Source organism: Corvus brachyrhynchos, unplaced genomic scaffold, assembly GCF_000691975.1.
Source record: "Corvus brachyrhynchos isolate BGI_N302 unplaced genomic scaffold, ASM69197v1 scaffold14, whole genome shotgun sequence".
In the NCBI taxonomy this organism is placed as follows: Eukaryota; Metazoa; Chordata; class Aves; order Passeriformes; family Corvidae; genus Corvus; species Corvus brachyrhynchos.
The window spans coordinates 10,001,039-10,012,784 of record NW_008239110.1 but is presented as its reverse complement, the minus strand read 5'-3'; positions in this window follow the sequence as shown (position 1 = coordinate 10,012,784).

The following is an 11,746-nucleotide window of genomic DNA, read 5'->3' as shown; positions in this document are numbered from 1 at the left end:
CCACCTACAACAACGACTGACCCGCTGAGCCACACAGTCTCCAGGAACTACAAAAAGTCCAGTACTTTCTGAGGGCTCCTCTCTCCCTGCTTGCCATTTGTATGCACACACCTGCTTCCAGCAGCATGGCTCCATCCCTACAGGCACTTCCCAGGAACAGTATGTTATTTTCATTGCTATGGCATGGAGAGCTTGAATTTAACACTGAGATTACTTTTATTTAAACACTGCACAACTCAAGCAGTGAGAGTTTGGCTTCGACTGCAGACCAGAGCCTCGGGCTTTGAAAATAGAAGCCAAAGTTTGTTCTCTGTAGCTGCAACCCACTTTCTGGCTGAAAAATAGCAACTACTGCATGTAGAACCTGTGCAGAAGTTGTGCAGCTTCACAAGGATAGACTTTTATTGAGAAAAGTCACTGGATAGAAAAAAATATTACTATTACTGAGGTACTGAATAAACATGGTGACAAAGAGCAAGGACAATTAGCTAAATTTAGAGCACAGATTCAAATCCCTTCACCTTACATTGCCGATCATGTCTATTTTAGGACCACAGTTGCCAACAGAGAAAGATGTTTCTGCAGATAAATTAGAACACTAGTGGCCTCGAGGTGCTGGTCTTTTGTCTGCTGTCCATACAAAAAGTCTAAACGACTAAGTGGTCCATTCTAGGTGACTTAATCAGAGCCTAGAATAGTCACTGGTAGAAATATGATTTCTGCAAATCTTTTTTTCCACCTGTGTGTGCTGAGTTTAGCATAAGGTACTCCTTTTTTAATTTATTTTTTTCATTTGACTGAATATACAAAGATTATTCTTTCCCTCATGCAGGCTGCTCAGGAGTTTGTCTTCTGACAAACATAGGTTTCTGTATGCCTGGAAACAGTACTGTGAAGAGATATAGCTGGTGGGACAGGGATTGTTTTGTTAATCTAGCCCTGCTGTGAACCCAAGAGCTTGGAGTGATCTGAATTGTCTTATATTTATTCCTCATTTTACGTTTTCTCTGCATAGTAGTAAAAAAATGCATAATAGCACCTTGAAAGAAAATTTTATTTTTAATTCTTCTCCTAGACGTATAATTTATGTAACAAACACTACTCTTTGTTCTCCCTCTTAATTAGCCCTCTTAGAGTCTTATTTCCTATTTTGTTTCACAAGCATGCCCACCTTCCTTTGATGTCTTCTGCTCTGTGGTCACCGTTCTTGAAGAGCACTTTTTCCCCTGCCACCCATTTATTCTTATCTCAGCAACCAGAATATGTCCCCTTTTTTTGTGTTGGCTTTGGCATGCTTCCTTTTTAGTTTTATATCTAAATGTTATTTTTCTCACTGCCTGCCTTTAAGGATTCAGTTGACACAGAGAAAGCACAAGTTTCATTATACCAGATTTCTAATACTACTTTTGGATTACTTATGTCAGACCTTTTAAATCAGTTAATCCAATATCCCTCAAGCCAAGTAGGTTTACTGTTCTCCTGAAGAACTGATTTTATCATCTTGTCAGTTATAAATGTACTGCCTGTCTGCTCAGTCAACATCTCCATTAGAAATACTATTCTTATATCCCAATCATTTCAAATTACAATTGTACCAAAAGCTGGCCTATAAGTACTGGCCCACTTACACTGCTTTGTTCATGTCTGAAAAGGAAAAACAAGGACCTTGTAAAAGCTCTTACTTTTCTGAATCTAAGTAAAAGACTGACATGGTAATGGCTAGACAAAAACTATTGCCTATGCTGCCTTCCTTTCCCATTCTGAGGTAATATTGCTGCAAAAAACAAGTGCCGTTGTGATACTTCATCTTTAATTTAGACTTCCCTAGAATTTGTCAGCTTAAACCAGAGACTTAACACTATTTTTATGCAGCTTTTTTGTACTTAACACCAGACAATCCATTCTGCTGCAGAGCAGTAAACAAGCTCACTGCAAGATGCCAATTGGGAATCACAATGGGAAATAACTGATCTCCTGTGTGATATTAGCTAAAACGGTGTGTCCTACAGCCAACCTTGAGACTTGGTAAAACATTATTTTGTGAGAGATTAACTCATACTTAATACAAGCTGCAGCAAACACCATACATTATCAGATAATACAGAGGCATTTTTAAACAATTTTAGTTTGTTGAGACGTGATTAAAGTTAGTGATCATATATATCTATCAAGAGACAGCTGTGTATTAATAGTTCACATGTGCAAGTGCATATGTCTGCACGAAGCTAAAAGGAAGTTAAAAGCAACTTTAAATCTAACCTCTACTATTTTTTTGCCACTAATACTGAAATAGTGCTGAAGTTGATTAATTTAGGCAAAAATATACAGGGTCAAATTCACCTATTTTCTCAAGTGTCTATATAGGGCTGCTGTAGCTTATGCCAAAATAAAAGAATTGTAAATCTGAAATAACTGGCAAAGGACTTGGTGGTGGTGGTGATGTTGAGTTTCTGACTATTTTGATTTAGAAAAATGTCTGAAGTATCTAAAATGCGCTGATGATATTTGCAAGTAATGTTAGTGAAACACTTTCATTACACAGCAGTAAGATTGAAGAAGAGAAACTTTAGGGAAAGTCATCTCTTTAATCTATCAAATACTTGACTTCTCTCAAAAAACAAGAAAAAAGAAACCAACCCAAACCCCCCGTGAGGTCATAATAATAGTTCAGATCTAAGTCTAACTGGGATTCTGATTTTGTTTGGTGGTGAAAAGGTATAAGGTAAAGAACTTATTTTAAACTTAACAGCTAACAAAGTAAGCATAATGCACTATCCTTGAGTTATTTTTAACTTATTCAGGTCATGGAGAAGGTAAAAGAAAATGTGACAAAGAGAAAATTATATAAAAGGAACCATGACTCAGGATGCCTGAAAAATACCTTCTTCCTTTAAGCAGATTAGTTGGAGCCACATGATTCAGAATCTAGTGATTGTTCTTTTGCAAGCAGATAAGGAAAAACTTGCTGTTCTCAGTAGCTTAATCTTAAAGTTATTCCAAATTTTGCTGCACAAATGGTGATTGTATTCAGTGTGAAAGAATACTGTAAGGAAAATAAACTCCAATAGGGAGAAAATAGGAATTATCAACTTTATCAGTCCAAGTCACTCCCAATATCCTATTTCACACAATCAGGATGCTGTAACTGGAGACATATCAGCTTACACCAGTCAGCATTATTTCATTTTCTCTTGCCACCCTCTGGCTGAGAATTTCTATCTTGTACTGTTCAAGTTGCTCTGCCACCTGTCAGTGTTATCTTGATAAGTACCTTTCCTCTCCCAGTTAAAATGCATGGTAAGTCATGCATATGAAAAGCCTTCCTATTTCTTGTAGATGATCAGAGCACACATTATGTCCTGGGGTTATCAAAAAACCCCTATGAATATGTCCAACTGTTCCGCATCTGAGGTGATGCCTAAAGTTGCACAGTATGGGCTTCAGGTATTGCTGCTGTTAAATGTGTTCTTTGACTGGGAAACCTCTATCAAGGAAAGCTATTATCTGCCTTACCTCCCAGACAACACCATGAAGCCAAAGATTCTTTGCTGCTATTTTTACAAAGAATTTACTACGTTTTAGTTACTTGTTTTTCCCTTTGTGTGTAGGGATAGATCTAGATATACATTAAGTTCCCCATTTCATTCTGCAAGTGGAAAATTAACAATAGCAATTATGTCTGCTTCTTACTTAATTGCTCTTACAGACACAGATCCCCTTTTAAATAGTATAAACAAAATGTGCTATTTGAATACTGATAATGTATATCCCCAAACCTCACTGTTACTTGAGGGGAAAAAATGATAGCAGAAGTACAGTTTCCAAACAACAAATTCATGTGCAATATTGACTCTTCTAGTCAAGTTACTTCAGAGGCAACCTGCTCCCTAGACTTTCAGGGTAGGCAGGACAGCAGCTTCTGTGTAAGGTCGGTACTAACTCCCACATGTAATGAGAAAGGAAAAGGCAGTGACAGCCAAAGCAAGAAAGTCAACATATGATGGAAAAGCCCTCTTCTCTTCTCTTCTCTTCTCTTCTCTTCTCTTCTATTCTATTCACTTCTCTTCTCTTCTCTTCTCTTCTCTTCTCTTCTCTTCTCTTCTCTTCTCTTCTCTTCTCTTCTCTTCTCTTCTCTTCTCTTCTCTTCTCTCTCCTTTTTTGGTGATGCTGGAGCCATGGGGAAATTGCTTCATTAAGTGCTTCATGCTGGAGCTTCACAGTATTTGTACAGTTTGGGACTCAGATGTGTTTCAAGGAGATCTCAAAATGAAGTAAATACCAATAGACTGTGATAATCTTATATTTTCTCTGTTTAGTGTCAGATATGATTCACTGTGTTGTGAAATGGGGAAGATTATAAAAATAATGATATTTCCTTCACAATGCAGTTTTGTCGGGCACTACATGTAGACTAATGGCAGGTAAGGGGAACAGTTTGCCCCAAGGCCCACCATGTGGAAGGATTAGAGTCCAAACTTCTTACAGTAGAATGTATCATCATATAGATGAGTACAGAGACTATATATTTGTGACTATAGTGGAGAAAGTAAAAACTAGGCTTGCAACTCTTTGATCCTTTGTAAATCATTACCTTCATGGGAAGGCCTCATACAGGAGAAAACATGTCCTCAAACTAGAGTCTGTTGGAAGAAGATTATGCGTCTAGGTCCTATTTAAACCAAATCAAACCAACAAACAAAAAATGGAACAAAAGTAAAACAAAATCCACAACCACCACACTTTTTTTTTTAATCAGTCATTGCATATTTTTAAGGGTCAGAGCAAGGAAACACTGCCTATTTTCCATACTTCATCAGGAGTCAAGAGTGAATTCATTGCTATCTCTTGCATCTCCTATTCTGAAAAATGTATGCTTCAGAAGAAACAGCCTAAGGAATTTGTATTCTATGTCCCTAATTTTCTAGAATGTAAACAGTGAAGCCTAAAGCAACTTGGATCATGTTATGAACATGTTTAAAGTTAACCCAGGGCCCTAAGTGCCACCCAGAGGGGATTCTTTGAAGTTGGAAATTCTTGGCCAAAGATGCAGGCTTACATTGTTCAAGCCAAGCAGTGTAGCAAAATGAGGTCAAATAATAAGTACTGGGTTATTGACATTCCTGTGGTTTCTCTGTGAAAGCATTGGGTAGCATAGCCTAGCTGATAATTAAAGTCTGTACATATTGTACAGCTTTCCAATATCAATATGATTTTCTCTCAGATAAAGCTTGAATCAGAAGGGTAAAGGTTGTATACTACTTACATTTGAACAAATCTGTCAATGTTTGCCCATGTGCAGGACTAAAGCCTTGTAATAGTGTGCCAGGTGTGCGTGGGGGTTTGTTTGTGTTTTTCTCTTCATTGACTACAAGTCTCATATTTCATAGAGAAGCTGTCTAAATTAAATCTGATATGCAGTATGACTTTGGTTTATTGCTACTATCTGATTCAAAGAATTTTCTAACCCATGTGTTGCTTTAGCATCAGACTTTCATGGTAAATATGCTAGAACTTTTAATTTCTCTGAACTCTTGGATGTGTATATGAAATATACATATACTTGTTTCTCCTCATAAGCACCCTAGCTGATTTCTCTTGAACCACTGAATAAAATGACACTAAAAGGCAGAGCAGCAAAACCAGGTTTGTCATCCTCAGCAGCAAAAGGTGTTATCTCTTGCAGGTAATAAAACATAAAAGTTCTTATCGGAGAACAAATCAACAATCAAGTGCCAAGAGATGAACCATAGAAAATAAAAGCCTCTTACATTTTAAGCAGCATGGTTGGAATCAAAAAAAGACAAAAAATAAGACAGTGGAAAAATCCCACAAAAGAGAGAAGTCAAGGCAATAGACACATCCGATATGATCAGCAGCAGTCATAGTATATTCCTTATCTAACCAGGTATGTTTCACTGGAATCCCAGGTCATTAGATGAGCAAATATTTTGCCTTTTGAAAAACTCTGAATGATCTGATAACGGGCACATGGCAGGATATAATTGTCTCGTGCTTTATTCCTGGCTTGTTTCACTGAATAGCTCAGGACTAATCACTTTTCACCCCTCACCATCATTTAAGTGTGAATAATTATAGCTATACTACTTCACAAAGGTGGTATTAGGAACAATTTAATTGATGCCTGTGCAGTGCTTTAAGAAACTTGGGTGGGTAGATCAATGCTAAATCAGAGCAGGCAATTATATTCAGCCTGAGGGGGAGAAATCAATATCCATATGGCAAGGCAGGAGGAATACTTTCATGACCCTCTTTTAAATCTCCCTTACTCCACTCTCACATCCCTGTATTTTGTTTACTTCCTTGGAATTATTTCTGGACAGCACTGAAAAAGGTGAGAGCACATTTGGAACCCATGAGTCCATATCTGTGAGGAACCACAACCAAAATGAGAGTCTGTAAGAGAAGGGGAACAGTAAAAGTGGTCACAGCTAAGCTCTTCCATATTATGTAGAGTATTTAGACTTCTCCACTTTTACACACACACTAGAATTTTTAATCAAGTTTTATCTTTTAGGGGAGTATTGTATTTCTAGAGGAAACCTGTAAATGCTAACACTTTGTTTTTGCATTTTATGGCAGAATTTTTTCCTTCCTTTGGAGTAATGACTGAAACTTTTACATATCTAAGTGTCCATAAAATTATTTCTTATATAAAGTGAGATATAAAGTGATTGATTCACTGATTTTATCTTAGGGGGTAAAAAAAAAGTTCTTAAGATAATTTTTATATCCAAATACATAAATTCAGCTAATAAATATTTTCAAAATATTAGATATATCTCAAAGCAATACTAAAACATGAAAACATTGATATATAGTTTTATAGTATTTTTCTCATATATGACACGGGTAAAAATGCCAAAAAATTTTATGGAAAAGCACACTTTCGCAAAAAGAACATAGTATATAAAAATGTATATGTATGTATTTTTTATATATATATACAGATATATATATAGAGAGAGATATATATATATATAAGTAAATTTGTTACATTCACAGAATTTGGATCTTAATTTTGCTGTGATCTCTGCACCACTCCAAAGGGTTCAGAGAGCTCTGTTTTTCCAAGAGGTGAAAACTGTTCTGGTGAGAGGGTGAGAAATAGCAAATGCAGTGATCCATAATTACTAGCACAATTCCTTTGGGTAAAAGGGAGGAGTTGGCAGCTGAAATTATGTTAGGCTAGCCCTGAAGCTTGAGTCCGCCTTCACTTCTCAGATCCAGGGCCAGAATTAAATAACAACTCAGATTTGGGCCTGGATAACACTCAATATGAATATAGGCAGATGTGTTCCTGGAAAATGCATGCACGCATGTGTGTTGCACTTCATGTTCCTGGGAACCACTAGGGAGATTTTCAGTTCAAGACTGGATTATATTTGAATGCTGGTCTTTTTTTTTTCCTGACATTTGTTGCTAATGAAATACATATTTTGCAAACTTGGTGCAAAAACACACTGAATTTCCACAAGCTTATAAGGCTGGATCCTTTCACAAAAAAGTGTTTCAATCTGAAATTGTTCTCTTTACTGTTGTTGATGCTGCTGCTGCTGGTTTTGGGGACTTGCAATTAAAAGTTAAGTGGAAGTTTTTGTTTATTTTGCAATAGAATTCTTAAATATTTATGAAGGACCTTAAGTCTAGCTTGCCTTGAGGAAATATAGATGAATTAATAATTTATGTGGTTGTTTTGCAGAAAATTAAAGGTTGGGAACAAGTGTTTAAAAATTAAATCATCCACAATATAAGAGAGCAGATGTTATTTTGTTAAAATCTTGCAAACAACAAACTACCATGAGGTGCTATCTTCTCCTTGGTCCAACTGAAATCTTAATGATTCATTACAATTGAGCAGATTCTAAAGCCCGAGGCTAGCTAATGTCACAATAATGAAGAGGAACTTCAATTATGTAGCCCAGATTTTTTTATTTGTTTTTGTTTTATTTTATTGCCTGCGGTGAGAAAGACTCTGTATTGCATGGTGATTTGTAAGATGTTACACTCCCACAAAAATCACTGCATATTTCATTAGTAATCCTACAATGGACTCCTGCAACTAAAATGTGTGTGCATCTACCTGTGTACATAATAACTATAATAGTCATCATCATCATTATAATGAGATTTTAGATGGAAAAGAGATACTGCAATTGGATAGCTTAATAGTTTCAAGATTAAAGTTAAGTTCTCCTTATATCCCAAATCACTTTTAATTTTTCTTTGTTTTTTACAAATGAAAGCTGTCTCTGACTCGCACTTAGTCTGGACACTAGAGTTAGCCAATTTCTGGTCAGCATCATAAGTCATACAGGCTCTATAATGGGTTTTCTTCTTGTCTTTGATAAGCTGCCTTGTCAATACAGTTCCAAACATCTACTTCTGTATATTTAAATGTCATCCATGATGAAATCTATATTGAGAAGGTGTGAAAAAACTCTCTTGATGGCACTAAGGCCAAGCATGCAGTCTTTTGGAGCCACATTTTTACAATAGAATTCTCTTTACAAGTACATTACCTATATCCTAAACAAGGTTCAATCATTAGTCCTACTTCTGGATCTGTTTGCAGTGCAAGGCTTCTACTAATATCAATAAAAACCCCTCAAAAAAACCAACTAACCAACCAACCAAAGAATGTGTCAGATCAGAACTTGGACAAAGATTCATTCTGTGAATGCAAATTCTAAGAGGTCTGTATCTGCAGAAGCGTAAACCAGAATCTGGAAAAACCATACATTAGTTTCTGGTTTGAATGTGATTGCTACTGCGTATATAAAACTCTGTCATTTTGGCAATATAAAGACATAAGCATATCAATCTGTAACCACAACTGCAAGCATAAAAGAGATTTTTTTACCCTTCAAAGATCTGTACAGCAGAGCAGATGAGAGAATTTTGTGCTTAGATTCCACCTAATAAGAACCCAAAAAATTTCACTGCTATTAAAAATGTAACTTGAGACAACTTCTATCTAAATAAAAAGTATATGTTGGAAAAAGATAGTCATAAAGGGGTGCTCTTTCAAGATACTCTGTGAAGATTTGGCAATGTGATTCTCAAGTTGCGAATAAAGACAGAAGAGCTAAAAATTTGTACATTGCTTGACAATATAATTCAGCTCAGGAGTTGTGTATCTTTTGCTCAGAGGGAGCCAAGTATTGGCAATTCATCTACACTGATGCTAAATTATGGTTGGTATAGATGTATAAGACTGTAATTGCACAGTAATAATAAATGAGAAATTTTCACAAAAAATACATAGCAGTTCATAGACTCAGTCTGCTCTGTTTCACTTTTAAATGTTCATCTTCAATCAGCATTGCAAAAATCAATCTCTTTTTCTTTCATGTTTTTATTTTTCCTGTTCTGAGTTGCTTTTTAAAAGATTGACTATTCCTAGTGATTTCAGAGGAAGCTAGGTTTGCCCAGCACACATAGCTAAATAAAATGGCAGCACTCTGTGTAAACTGAAGTACTTGAAAGCAGAGTTACTTTTCTAAACATTAAATGTAAGGGATATAATGAGCAGATTGATTTGATAGCATTAGAAGTTTGCATCTCTTGACTTTGTCTGGGTGCACATTTCCATACATGTAATCTTTCCATTTTCAAGTGTTCTTTCCTCTGATCAAATAACTCTCATATTCCCACTGCTGGAAATTCATCATTTATCATGTCAGTATTAATCAACACAACCAAAATATAAGTCTAGTGCCTAGTTCTTAAGGGTCCATTGCCAACCATTTTGTTCTCCCTTTTCAGACACAAAACTTATGAATGTGATCAAGTTCTAAGGGTTTCCTGCATGATGCAGAGTATTTCTGTTGCAAGCAGTAGTACAGCAAAGGTAAAATATTAGAAATGTTCAGACTTTGAAACAGCTGGTTTGATTTGCTGTGTGATATGGCTGAAACCTAGAATTTTAACACACAAAATCATCAGTGGTCTGAAATTAGTTCTTGTTTACTAGTGGTTGAGTGGGGAAAAGAAGGAAAACCTTTTGTTATTTGTCATGGAACAGAGGAGAACATACAGCCTTAGAATATTTGACAACTCAATAGTTAGAGAACATGCCTCACACCTTGAAGTTCGAGTCATATTTATTAAATTCATTACTCAAAATAATCTGAAATTAAAATCTCTACCTTCCTCTTTCCTGATAAAATTTTTCTGAAGGCTTTCTATGAAATATTTTAGTTGCAATTAAACATCATCTCATAACAAGGTAAAAATACTTTTGGACCAAGATTGTTAGCTGCTACATTACTAAGTAGTGTGAAACTTTATGCCATTGCACCTCTAAAACAGAGTAGATTTAAAGTTGTTCAGATGTCTGAAGCACTGCTGACATCAGTAAAACAAACGCCCTTATGATTCAATTGAAGTTCTGATCCAAAGGATGGAAGAAAACTGTCAAGTATTAAGTGAAGATAACTTATAATTGTATTTCTCAAAACCTTCTTGTTATGTAGAAAGAAAAAATAAGATACAGAAATATTTTGAGAAGCTGATAATGTATCTGACACTTCTTCCAATTTCCAAATGATCTGGAATTCGCAAACAGCTGGTTTGCATAATATCTACAAGCGTTGCAGATTAGATGCAAGCTATCACTTTCAACAGGACTAGCCAATCTGAAAGTGCATTCTCCTTTACATTTTAGCACTCATGTCTCATTACACAGCTAATGTTCTATTACTCTGTCTAATGTAACATGACATGACTGGTAAAATTCGAGGAAGCAGACAATTTTTCATATAAGAAATCCCCTCTTCCTCTCTCTGAACTGGTTGTCGGTTCTATTTTGAATGCACCACACTGTAATCTTTCCTAAATCACTTATATGGGAGAGCTGTAGATCTTATCAGCTATCTTACTACCAGAGGAATGAAAAGCCAAACTTGAACAGCTTGGCATGTCATTAAAAAAAAAAAAAAATCATGACATATGATGTTTGTTTCTTTGAGTTTGCTCTGAAAGCCTGTTATGGTTGGATACAAGGTTTTTCTCTTCTGTTTATGTATCCAACTACCACACATACAAAATGTAATCAGGTTGTACTTTTTTAATTAAGAAAAACATCACTTAGATATTAAGGAAAATATATTGCAAAGTTTGATAATTTTTTGGAAGCTGAGTACTTAGAATTGAGAGCAGATGGAAATATCTTAGTCCTGCATGTGTTTCATTTATATAGTCCTTAGAAAAATGCAATTCCCATAAACTTTGGTGAGTGTCTGTTTCAGTAATGATTTTGGACCATAAGGAGCAAATACTGCTTCGGCACATCCACCTGGAGTATGAAAAGGGCTGTGTCCCAACGTGAATGGCAGCTACACCATCATTTCAGGTGGACAGATTTGATTCTACCTTTTGTCTTCAGCAGGGCCAGGACTGATACAAGATGTTATTGCAGTTTTAAGACTTGGGACCAATACATACACTTAGATCTATGGGACATCCATCTTTTCTGTGTTCTATGTGAGGTTGGCATTTAAGAAAAAAAACCCCAAATTTTATATCTGAACCTAATTAGTTTGGATATAAGAAATGTTTTGAGACAGTGAAACACATCATGGTCTTTTGTTGCAGTGGGGATACTGCAACACGCATATATCAAACCAGGAGTCCCGTGGAAAGGAGATATATATGGACAGACAGATTCTTGATAGCTGTTTCAGAGAGATGTTTATTTCTCCAGCCGCATGGCCGGAGCTCTGCC